The sequence below is a fragment of the Bufo gargarizans genome, chromosome 3 (assembly GCF_014858855.1).
Source record: "Bufo gargarizans isolate SCDJY-AF-19 chromosome 3, ASM1485885v1, whole genome shotgun sequence".
Lineage (NCBI taxonomy): Eukaryota > Metazoa > Chordata > Amphibia > Anura > Bufonidae > Bufo > Bufo gargarizans.
Window position 1 is genome coordinate 599,792,874 of NC_058082.1, and position 13,109 is coordinate 599,805,982.

Here is a 13,109-nt window from a genome sequence, read left to right on the forward strand (position 1 = left end):
CCGTGGCCACTCTCCATTCACCGAAAACAGGCGAGAACGCTGGCTCAGCTATTTCCTGCAGTGCCATAGTGGTGAATGGAACAGCAGCCGTTTCGGAACTTCCATAGCAATGAATGCGGGTGCACTCTGCTTCACTTTGGGGGCCTCGTTCTGGAGATAGGAGTGGATTCCAGAGGTGTTTCAGCACCTGACACTGATAGCATATCCTACCGCAGGGACCAGCAACCTCTGTCACTCCAGCTGCTGTAAAACTACAACTCCCAACATTCACACCTGCTCAGCTGTTCTTGTAACTACCATAGAAGTGAAAGGAGGATTCTGGGAGTTGTAGTTTTAGAGAAGCTGGAGTGACAAAGGTTGCTGATCCCTGTTCTAGTGAAGTGCCACCAATGTCTGAGATAGGCCAATCCCTTTCATGTAGAAATGTCCTCATGTCTTCAGTTAAGCAATAAACTTGTACTGGTAGACTGGTCCTCCATAGACCAAAAGGGATTGATGACAAACCCTTCCCACCGACATTTCTGAAACATATACGCTGATTTATATTATCACTCTTTGTAATGCACATTTTATAGATGTCCACAAGATGGCACTAAATCCTAAAAGTTTTCAGAAGTTAAAATGAACTCCAAAACCACAATCTACATTTGCTTAAAAATCTACATGAATCAGGGGCACACCTAGCCTTTTCTGCTGCCTGAGGTGAAAACTGAAATGGCGCCCCCCTCCCCAATGCCAATTTCTTAACCTAACCCCTTTGCCACAATGAAAGCGCTCATTGCCCATTGGCCCTTCCGCTGCCCCCCTCTTGCCCTTTCCTGGTGCTGCCTGAGGCATTCGCCTCACCCGGCCTCATTGGCGGTGCGCCCCTGACATGAATACAATAAGTATATGTATTAAATCATCTACCCCTAATAGTAGGATAAAACCCAGGAAAACTTCTACATGGAGATGGCTGGTAAAGCACACACACGGGTAAAGCACTGTTGTTTGAACCCAGTATGGTGGTACTACTTGGACTGTTACTTGTGCATAATATGGTGGTATTATTTGGGCACATGTACGGCACTGTTACTTGAGCACAGTATGGTGGTATTATTTGGGCACAGTACAGGGTTGTTACCAGGGGCGTAGCTATAGGGGGTGCAGAGGTAGTAGTCGCAACCAGGCCCAGGAGCCGGAGGGGGCCCAAAGACCCTTGTGCCGCATAAGAAGACATCGGTATTATAGAAAGTGCATGCTGGTCAAGTTACACCTCAGGCTGGAGGGAAGGGGTTAGGTCAAGAATTTCAGCCTCAGGCAGCACGAAGGATATGTGCTTCACTGCTCCTGGCCACAAAGCACTGAGGGAAGGGGGGCCCTAGCTGAACTCTTGCACCAGGGCCCATGAGCCTTTAGCTATGCTCCTGGTTGTTACTTGAGCACATTATGGTGGTTTTATTTGGGCATAGTATGGTGGTCTTTGGGCATAGTATGGTGGTATTTGGGCACAGTGCAGCACTGTTACTTGAGCATAGTATGGTGATATTTGGGCACAGTACAGGGTTGCTACTTGGGCACAGAATGATGTTATTTGGGCACAGTACAGCACTGTTGAGCACAGTATGGTGATATTATTTGGGCGTAGTATGGTGTTATTATTTTGGCTCAATATGGTGATATTTGGGCACAGTATAGCCCTGTTACTTGAGCACAGTATGGTGGTATTATCTCGGCACAGCACAGCCCTGTTACTTGAGCACAGAATGATGTTATTATCTGGGCACAGTACAGCCCTGTTACTTGAGCACAGTATGGTGGTATTATCTGGGCACAGTACAGCCCTGTTACTTGAGCACAGTATGGTGGTATTATCTGGGCACAGTGCAGCCCTGTTACTTGAGCACAGTATGGTGGTATTATCTGAGCACAGTGCAGCCCTGTTACTTGAGCACAGTATGGTGGTATTATCTGGGCACAGTGCAGCCCTGTTACTTGAGCACAGTATGGTGGTATTATCTGGGCACAGTACAGCCCTGTTACTTGAGCACAGAATGGTGGTATTATCTGGGCACAGTATAGCCTAGCCCTGTTACTTGAGCACATAATGGTGGTATTATCTGGGCACAGTGCAGCCCTGTTACTTGAGCACAGTATGGTGGTATTATCTGGGCACAGTACAGCCCTGTTACTTGAGCACAGAATGGTGGTATTATCTGGGCACAGTGCAGCCCTGTTACTTGAGCACAGTATGGTGGTATTATCTGGGCACAGTGCAGCCCTGTTACTTGAGCACAGAATGGTGGTATTATCTGGGCACAGTATAGCCTAGCCCTGTTACTTGAGCACAGAATGGTGGTATTATCTGGGCACAGTGCAGCCCTGTTACTTGAGCACAGAATGGTGGTATTATCTGGGCACAGTATAGCCCTGTTACTTGAGCACAGTATGGTGGTATTATCTGGGCACAGTACAGCCCTGTTACTTGAACACAGTATGGTGGTATTATCTGGGGAAAAAACAGCCCTGTTACTTGAGCACAGTATGGTGGTATTTTTTGGGCATAGTACAGTCCTGTTACTTAAGCACAGTAAGGTGGTAATATTTGAACTTGTGCATTGTTTGCTAATTTTCTAAGTATCCTTGCCTTGATTTTGCTGCCATTTGTAAACTTTCATGCCATCTTTTAGCTTCCCTCGCCCCTCCTTCCCCTACGCTGTATTGTCCACAGGCCTTGATCTAGAGCCGTACTTAGAAAGAAATAATCCCTAACCTATTCCCATATCGGAACATGTGTTTCCCATTTCCTATCCCTTTTAACCTGAGCGCTTTCACTTCTGTGTTTTAAATTACATTATAAATACCAATTATTGGAACAAGGACGCTGCTCATGATTTCACGTCGGGAGATTCATCCTTTGTGGATCTTTTCTGTTCAACATGGAAAGTGCGATTTTCACACCTTTCAGTACGTGAGATGTTTTTCTTTCTCTCCTGGCGGCCCTCCCTCTGTCCGGTACCCCGCCTCGGAGCTCTCCGGCCTGCACTGTGACCCAGGAGCGAGGACTGAGTGCGGGACCAGGAGAGATTTAATACTGAGGTGTTATGTATACCTGAGGAAGAGCCAGGTCTTAGTACATAGCTCCCCGGCTCTCCATCTCTGGAGGGCTCTCAGGCTTGTTTGAGTTGGCCGGTGGGCCGCAGCTGAACAGATGCCGCAGGCAGGTTTATAAGGGTATTAATTCTGCTCTCGGCCTAATGTAGTGCTGAGTTTCATGAGAATAGCACCGTATTCACTTCTCCGTGCATGATATTTTCTTTGAGAGCCGAGAGGTAGCCAGACACAGGAGGCGGTTAATACCAAAGTCAGGGGCTCGAATGTAAAAGTTAAAGAGGAAATGTTAAAACGGGAATGCAGGGCTGGAAATGGCGATCATATAATAATTAGTCAGCTGGAAAAGTTTATCATTTCACATAAAGTTCCATTTGATTTTCGTCGCCACTTAATACTTTCCAGGTCCTCCGGGCGTATCGGCTGTCGGGGCTGACAATAAGCCGTCTATGGGGCCCGCTCCCTGGGAAGGTCATTGTGGCGCTGGGTTACAGTGACACCGTTTTATATATTGTCAGCTCTCAGGCAGGACATAAATCACAATTTAACATTCACATTTGCTGTGCACGGGGCATTCACGAGGCTGGAAGTCTCCTGTGTGAGAATGAACGCAGGCAAGGCATAGAGAAAGGAGCAGGACCTGCAACGTCTGTGCAGGATAGTGGGGGGGGGGTCCATCTAAAAACAGTCAATAAGTCATGAGACTAAAATGTCCGAATATCTAAGAATACAAAAGGCATTAACGGGACAGAAAACTAAGATGTACATCTATTTGCTAAAGCTAGCCGTACAATTCAGATAGATATTTGGATATTCTTCCAGACCTGTCTACAAGCACTTGGCTCGGCTGAGCATGCATGTGTCCTCAATAGGATGATAGGAATAAGCTGCTGCTAGACACCTCTGGCCGCATGCCCGCATCTGATCTCCCATGAGAACATAAGGATTGGGCATGTTGAAATTCAGCATGTCTGACCTTTCCTTCACTGCCATCTGCTATTGGCCCCTTTCAGACGAGCAAGTTCCATGTATCGAACTTGCAGCGTGAGTATGCGGCAGCTCCCTCCCTGACCTCCCAGCACTGCCGGGGTCACATAGCAAGCATTATATTCATTTATGATGCTCTGTAACCCTTGGAGGTCTGGAATGTAGTGTATAACACTGACATAAGGCTGTCAGTGTTATCCAATACATCCAGAACTGTGAGGCCCCCTGCAGACGAGCGTGTCCGGATAAGGCCCAGGTGCGTTGCGGCAAACCCGTGCGAGTAGGTACCCAATTGCAGTCAGTTTTGACTGCGATTGCGTTTCGTTGTTCAGTTTTTATCACGCGGGTGCAATGTGTTTTGCACGCGCGTGATAAAAAACTGAATGTGGTACCCAGACCCGAACTTCTTCACAGAAGTTCAGGTTTGGGTTCAAGGTTGTGTAGATTGTATTATTTCCCCTTATAACATGGTTATAAGAGAAAATAAAAAATTCACAGTAGAGAAATATATATATAGTGTAGGAATATAGGCTGTATATCACTGAATAGTTATCCTACTTAAAACTTAACTTTTAGTCATTATCATTTAAAATAGGTCCCACAGAAGTGTTTCGATAGCTGCATATATCAGATACAGTGGACTTATGCACAATGAGACACAGGGTAAATGAACAAAATAAAGAGCACGAATTTGGACTAAATAGTCCCACTCACAGTTTGATGATTATTCTGTTTACGGAGATGAATCGTACCGCACCAGGATGTACGTGTTTATAGTGGGAGGTCCACAGGAACTGATAGAGGAGTGTTGTAGTTACCGGCTCTTCTTATAGAGGACAGGTGGATAACTGGGAAGATAAAATCCCTATCCGACTGGTGAGGCCCTGCCTAAAAGCGGAGAGGTCTCCCGCCTATATGCGGGAGAATCACCCCCAGAGGGAGCGACCCCACTTATCGACGGCTGTCCCTGTTATCCTGTCCCTGAAAAATATCTCCCAGTGTCAGTGCAGCCAAAAAAGAGTTGTTCTATAATTCCAACGCGTTTCCTCCGATATATATATATTACCGGATTCATCAGGGGATGTAAAAAATATAAAGATAGAGATAACCAGATGGATAAGTGGCACGATAGCCGTCAGCCCAATAGCTCTCTGTAGATATGTCCAACTGAATGGTGCAGTCCCAGGGACTATCGAAACACTTCTGTGGGACCTATTTTAAATGATAATGACTAAAAGTTAAGTTTTAAGTAGGATAACTATTCAGTGTTATAAGAGAAAATAATAGCATTCTGAATACAGAATGCTTAGTACAATAGCGCTGGAGGGGTTAAAAAATAATAAACAATAATTTAACTCACCTTAATCCACTTGTTCGCGCAGCCGGCATCTCTTCTGTCTTCTTCTTTGAGGAATAGGGCCTTTGATGACGTCACTGCGCTCATCACATGGTCCATCACATGATCTTTAATCATGGTGATGGATCATGTGACGGACCATGTGATGAACGTAGTGACGTCATCAAAGGTCCTATTCCTCAAAGAAGAAGACAGAAGAGATGCCGGCTGCGCGAGCAAGTGGATTAAGGTGAGTTAAATTATTTTTATTTATTTTTTAACCCCTCCAGCGCTATTGTACTATGCATTCTGTATTCAGAATGCTATTATTTTCCCTTATAACCATGTTATAAGGGAAAATAATAATGATCGGGTCCCCATCCCGATTGTCTCCTAGCAACCGTGCGTGAAAATCGCACTGCATCCGCACTTGCTTGCGGATGCTTGCAATTTTCACGCAGCCCTATTCACTTCTATGGGGCCTGCGTTGCGTGGAAAACGCACAAAGAGGAGCATGCTGCGATTTTCACGCAACGCACAAGTGATGCGTGAAAATCACCGCTCATGTGCACAGCCCCATAGAAATGAATGGGCCCGGATTCAGTGCGGGTGCAATGCGTTCACCTCACGCATTGCACTCACGCGGAAAACTTGCCAGTGTGAAAGGGGCCTAATAGCATTCTGAATACAGAATGCTAAGTAAAATAGGGCTGGAGGGGTTAAAAAAATAATAATAATAATAACTTAATTCACCTTAATCCACTTGTTATAAGGGAAAATAGCACAATCTACACAACCTTGAACCCAAACCTGAACTTCTGAGAAGAAGTTCGGGTCTGGGTACCACAGTCAGTTTTTTATCACGCGAGTGCAAAACACATTGCACCCGCGTGATAAAAACTGAACAATGGAAGGCAATCGCAGTCAAAACTGACTGCAATTGGGTACCTACTCGCACGGGTTTTCCGCAACGCATCCGGACCTTATCCGGACACGCTCGTGTGAAAGAGGCCTAAGAGTTACATAGCATCATAAATCAATATAATGCTATGTGACCCGGTCAGGACTGGAGCTGCCGCATACTCACGCTGTGAGTCTGATGCATAGAACTTGCTCGTCTGAAAAGTGCCATTATGGGAGATTTTAGAGGCACATACATACACACAAAACAGTCAACCGGTCAAATGTAGCTCTGTCCTTAAAGGCTAAGGATTTTTTTTTATTATGATTGCATTTTACGTATTTTGGTCTAAAAATCATTTTTTTAAATTGGTCTTTATTAAAAAGTTTCAGCGGGGTTAAAAATCTGTTTGCAGAGTATCACTTGTCAGTCCCGTCAGCTGATGACTCTTTATTTCTGATCTTCTGTCCTCATAAAACACTCATTCCAGCCATATTCTTATCAGTTTGATAAAAGTTTAGCTATAACCCTGCTTTCACACCTGAGCGTTTCTCAAACGCGCGTTTTACGCGCGTTTTTATGCGCGTTTTTTGTAATAGTAAACGCGCGTTTGACGCGCGTTTGTGTGATTGACTGCAGTGTCCTATGGCCACAAACGGGCGTCAAAACGCCCCAAAGAAGCTCAAGTACTTGTTTGAGTGTCGGGCGTTTTACAGCGCGTTCGTACGCGCTGTAAAACGCCCAGGTGTGAACCATTCCCATAGGGAAGCATTGCTTTTCATGTCTTGAGCGTTTTACAGCGCGTTTGAACGCGCTGTAAAACGCTCAGGTGTGAACTTAGGGTAAGTGTTTATGAGGTCAGGAGATCAGAGACAAGGCTTGACACGAGCCCTCAGCTGACTGGACTGGGAACCGATACACTGCAAATAGACCGATTTTTAACCCCTGTATCTAAAAAATGGCTGTTAATTTTTAATAAAGACCAAATGGAAAAAAAAAATTTGCCCAAAATGAGTAAAATGCAATCATTAAAAAAATTTACCTCACAGTGTCCATAGCCTTTAAGTGAACAGATTATAGAATATGGAAAATGTGGTGCCGGATGACACTGGCCAAACTGACAACTTTATTTGCTTTTCCTGATTGTTTTCACTTTATTCCTTTTTATGTACAGCATCATTATCAATAACAAGGAAAAACATATTTAATACAAAAAAAAATGGTTGGGTATCAGATAATAATGATAATTTTATGTCACATGTCTCCCATTCTAAGAACCTACAGTACATTTAGATGCTGCTCACCTTAAAGATTCCCATGTATGTACATCTTCCTCATGCTTTTTCTTTTTTCACTTTGAACTCTCCTGACCCGTTTTCACCATGTAGTCCGATCCCTCTGGTGTGTTTCCATCCTGTATGTGGCACTTCCTGTTCCTGAATCCAACCAAACCCATGATGCACTTCTCCTTCCTGTGCCACAGCTTCAGCCCCGCCACTAACAACGCCCAGCTATTTTTTAGCCCCTCCCACCCAGCTAGTTACATAGACACTCCCCTATCACTGCCCCGCCCATGCACATGACATCACAGGAAATAAGAAAGCGCTGCATGGACATGGTCATGTGACCACAGTCCAGAGTGGGAGATAGGAGCGATAAAAGGTAAAAGAAATACATGACAAAGTTACCTTCATGAATGATTATTTTACAGGATGTTGATGCAAACCGGAAAACCCATTTAATGGGGTTGTCCCACATAAATGAAAAATTTATGATAGACAAGATACACTCACCTTTTGAAATTCTCACATTTAGGCCTCATGCACACGGCCGTTGTTTTGGTCCGCATCCGAGCCGCAGTTTTGGCGGCTCGGATGCGGACCCATTCACTTCAATTGGGCCGCAAAAGATACGGACAGCACTCTGTGTGCTGTCCGCATCCGTTGCTCCGTCCTGTGGCCCCGCAAAAAAATATAAAATCTCCTATTCTTGTCCGCACTTTGCGGACAAGAATAGGCAGTTATATTAAAGGCTGTCCGCGCGGTTCCGCAAATTGCGGAACGCGCACGGATGCCATCTGTGTTTTGCGGATCCGCGGTTTGCGGACCGCAAAAAATGGAACGGTCGTGTGCATGTAGCCTAATAGAGGCGCGGCTCCAGTCTCCACGGACCAGAAGTGACAATGTCCTTTCTGTGGTCAAGTCAATCACAAGCACTATCGGTGACTCGAGAATACTTTCCTACCTGATTCATTTTTAATTATTTTTTAACATTTATTTAGGACAATCCCTTTAAGGCCTAGTTCACACGACCGTATGGCTTTTATTGTTTTTTGCGGTCCGTTTTCACGGATCCGTTGTTCCGTTTTTGAGTTCCGTTGTGTTTCCATTTCCTTTCCGTTTTTCCGTATGCCATGTACAGTATAGAGTAATTACATAGAAAAAATTGGGCTGGGCATAACATTTTCAATAGATGGTTCAGAAAAAACGGAACGGAAACGGAAGACATACGGATGCATTTCGGTAGGTGTTCAGTTTTTTTTGCGGACCCATTGACTTGAATGGAGCCACGGAACGTGATTTACGGCCAAATATAGGACAAGTTCTATCTTTCAACGGAACGGAAAAATGGAAATACGGAAACGGAATGCATACGGAACACATTCAGTTTTTTTTACGGAACCATTGGAATGAATGGTTCCGTATACAGACCATATACGGAACACAAAAAACGGCCCGTACACTCGCAAAAAAAACGTTCGTGTGAACTAGGCCTAAGCTTCATTGCTTTTTTTTTCCTTTCTATCTCTTCAATCAGTGTCGCTTCCCGGTAATCATTAGGACAATAGTGACAGGGGTCACAGTTTTACGATGTCACAATTTCAGGGCCTTTTTCTCTGCCCTTGGAGCTGCTATAATATCTCTATTTATTTTAAAAATGATAATGATAAAAAAAGGTCACAAACCCATACGGCATCTGTCATCCATGTCCTTGTTCTAGCACAATTCTTTTAACTAGAGCAAGGGTCAGCAACTGGCGCTCCAGCTGTTGTGAAACTACTACTCCCAGCATGCACAATTGCTTGGCTTTTCTCGGAACTCCCATGGAAATAAAAGGCGCATGCTGGGATTTGTAGTTTCCCCCTAAACGTGGGTATGTAAGAGTACATTCACACTAGCGTTTTTCTTTTCCGGCACTGAGTTCCGTCACAGGGGCTCTATACCGGAAAAGAACTGATCAGTTTTATCCCCATGCATTCTGAATGGAGAGTAATCCGTTCAGTTTGCATCAGGATGTCTTCAGTTCAGTCTTTTTGACTGATCAGGCAAAAGATAAAACCGTAGCATGCTACGGTTTTCTCTCTGGCGAAAAAAACTGAACACTTGCCTGAATGCCGGATCCGTCCTTCCGGCCTGCGCATGCGCAGACCGGTAAAAATGTGAAAAAAGATATAAGGATACTTTCACACTTGCGGCAGGACGGATCCGACAGGCTGTTCACCATGTCGGATCCGTCCTTCCGCTATTTCGCCGTGCCGCCGAACCGCTGCTCCGTCCCCATTGACTATAATGGGGACGGGGCGGAGCTCCAGCGCAGCACGGCAGTGCACGGCGAAAGGCCGCCGGACTAAAAGTCCTGCATGTCCGACTTTTTAGTCCAGCGGCTCTTGCCGTGCACTGCCGTGCTGCGCTGGAGCTCCGCCCCCGTACCCATTATAGTCAATGGGGACGGAGCGGCAGTCCAGCGGCACGGCGAAATAGCGGAAGGACGGATCCGACATGGTGAACAGCCTGTCAGATCCGTCCTGCCGCAAGTGTGAAAGTAGCCTAAGGCTACTTTCACACTAGCGTTCGGGCGGATCCGTTCTGAACGGATCCGTCTGCATTAAAATGGCAAAAAAAAAGCTAAGTGTGAAAATAGCCTCGGACGGATCCGTCCAGACTTTCAATGTAAAGTCAATGGGGGACGGATCCGCTTGAAGATTGAGCCACATTGTGGCATCTTCAAACGGATCCGTCCCCATTGACTTACATTGTAAGTCTGGACGGATCCGCACGGATCCGCACGCCTCCGCACGGCCAGCCGGACACCCGAACGCTGCAAGCAGCGTTCAGCTGTCCGCCTGTCCGTGCGGAGGCGAGCGGAGCGGAGGCTGAACGCCGCCAGACTGATGCAGTCTGAGCGGATCCGCTCCATTCAGACTGCATCAGGGCTGGACGGCTGCGTTCGGGTCCGCTCGTGAGCTCCTTCAAACGGAGCTCACGAGCGGACCAGCGAACGCTAGTGTGAAAGGAGCCTAAGACGGATCCGTCTGTCCGCATGACAAGCGGAGAGACGGATCCGTTCTTGCAATGCATTTGTGAGATGGGTCCGGATACGTTTACAAATGCTGTCCATTTGCATGCAGATTGCCGGATCCGGCAGCCAGTTCCGACGACGGAACTGCTTGCCGGATCACACCGCCGCAAGTGTGAAAGTAGCCTAAATGGAAGACGTTACCGAACACAAATATATATTCTATGTAAAACATTCTCTGAGTAAAAACGAAATATGTTAATTCAATTTAAATAAACCCCAAAAAAGTTTTCAGATACAAATATATATTTTTTTAAATGCTGCATATCTAATGTGTCCATTAAGATGTTGCCTCCAGATTTTCACATTTATAATTACACAGTATAACCAGTATCGTTTCTAAAACTTAAAGTAAAAGTATAGAAATAAAACGACGTCTTCTCAGTAGGTTTCTTCCTGAATTAGAAGTGTATTAACGGAGTCCTCCGGGGCACTAATCTGAAATCATTAATGGCTGCGCTTGCATAAGTAGATTGCCTATTACCCAGAATTAATGATGCGTGCAGGTGAAATATATTAAGACGCAATAACGTTTTCCACAAATGCCCCTGTGAGAAAAGACCTGCGGTTGTGTAGACAGCCCCGTGTTAAAGGAACACGCACACATATGTTGCTCATACGATAGCAGGGGTGTAACTCATCCTAAATTTTAATTATTTAACAGGGAAATCTCCCACTTTCATAGTTATAAATCCCAATTGTCTTAGATTACATAATGAGCAAATCGATTTGTGCAAATCAAATTCGTTCAAAAAACTGTTTCCTTGAGCAGCGAGGGGCTTGTCTGCGCTGCTCAGGAGACTCCCCCTCTGATTGACATGGCCAAACATCTCGCCTGGTCCTGTCAATCTCACGCCTGCGCCGTTGCTCCGAGTCGTGACAGAGTGCAGAGGTTCTGCTGCTTCTACCTGAACAGCGCAGATGCTGACTGTGCATGCGCCACTCACATCAGCCTATACCTGCACAGTCAGCATCTGCAGTGCTCAGGAAGCAGCAGCAAAGCCTCTGGACTTTTGCCGCTACTCAAAGCAACGGAGCAGGACTTTCGTCTCCGCTCAAAAATCATGTTCTGAGCGGACACCGAACAGACCCCATTATAGTCCATGGGGTCTTTAGGCTCCGTTACGCTCAGTTAGGTCTCAGTTATCTGCAGAATCCGTCCTTTCCTCAACGGAGCCGGAGAACGGAAAGGAGAAACAGTGATGTGAACGAGGCCTAACCCCTTCCCTCCTATCATCACATAATACAGCCCCACACACCTCTTACATCCAGTGACGTCTCCTCTGATGTAGACATTCTCTTTCTTCATCTTCTCCATTCAGATCAGACCACCATGATGATTTTCCAGCCATTTCTCGTCTCAGAAGTTTGACAAACAGACATCTTAGTTTCCTACTTTTCCATCATCGTCCCACCTTCTGAACACCCTATCCTGTCACCCCCAATATTGTGCCCGCTGTGCTCCCCAATATTATACTCCAGAAATAGTCTCCCTGAAAATACTGGTACCGCACAGATATTGAGCCTTCAATAATTATTGGCACACATTGCCCTAAAAAGTTACTGCCCCCAGCAAACAGTGTCCCTGACACTAATCATGTAAACATAATGTCCCCCACAAAATACTGGTACTGTGCCAGGGTACTCCCACAGTAATAGTGCTCCCCAAAGTCCCTGCCAGAGCGCACTTAGTAGTAATAGTGCCCCAACAGTACTAATGTCCCCACTGTGCCCCAGAAGTAATAATGCCTCCCATACTAGTAATCATGTACCCCATAGTCCCCCAGTAGTACTTAAGCTCACCATAATGCCCCCCAGTAGTAATAATTCTCCTTATAATGTGACAGTAGAAAAATGGCCCCTAATGTGTCCAAGTACAAAAAAATGCCCCTTTAAATGAGCGCCAGTACAAAAAATGCCCCCTTATAATGTGTGACAGTGCAAAAAATGTCCCCTAATAATGTGAACTAGTACAGAAATGCCCCCGTTCTGTGTGCCAGTACAAAAAATACCCCCTCTTAGTGCCCCCAGTCGAGCTACTGTCCCCATAGTGCCCCCCATAATGTGCCAGTATAAAATGCTTCTATATAGTGCACCCAGTAGATGCCCCATAGTGCCCCCATCTCCATAGTGTTCCCCATAATGTGTGCCAGTATAAAATGCCCCTATATATTGCCCCTAGTAGATGCCCTCATAGTGTGCCCCATAATGTGCCAGTATAAAATACCACTTCTTAGTGCCCCCAGTAGATGCCCCCAAAGTGCTTCTGTCCTCCCCTTTCCCATAGTACCCCCCATAATGTGCCAGTAAAAAATGCCCCTGTATAGTGGCCCCATAGCGCTCACCCCCTATAATGTGTCCAACAGCATTGTGACAAATTTTAAAAAAACCCACTAATACTTACCTCCATGTTTCTAGTAGCCATGCGATGCAGGCCTC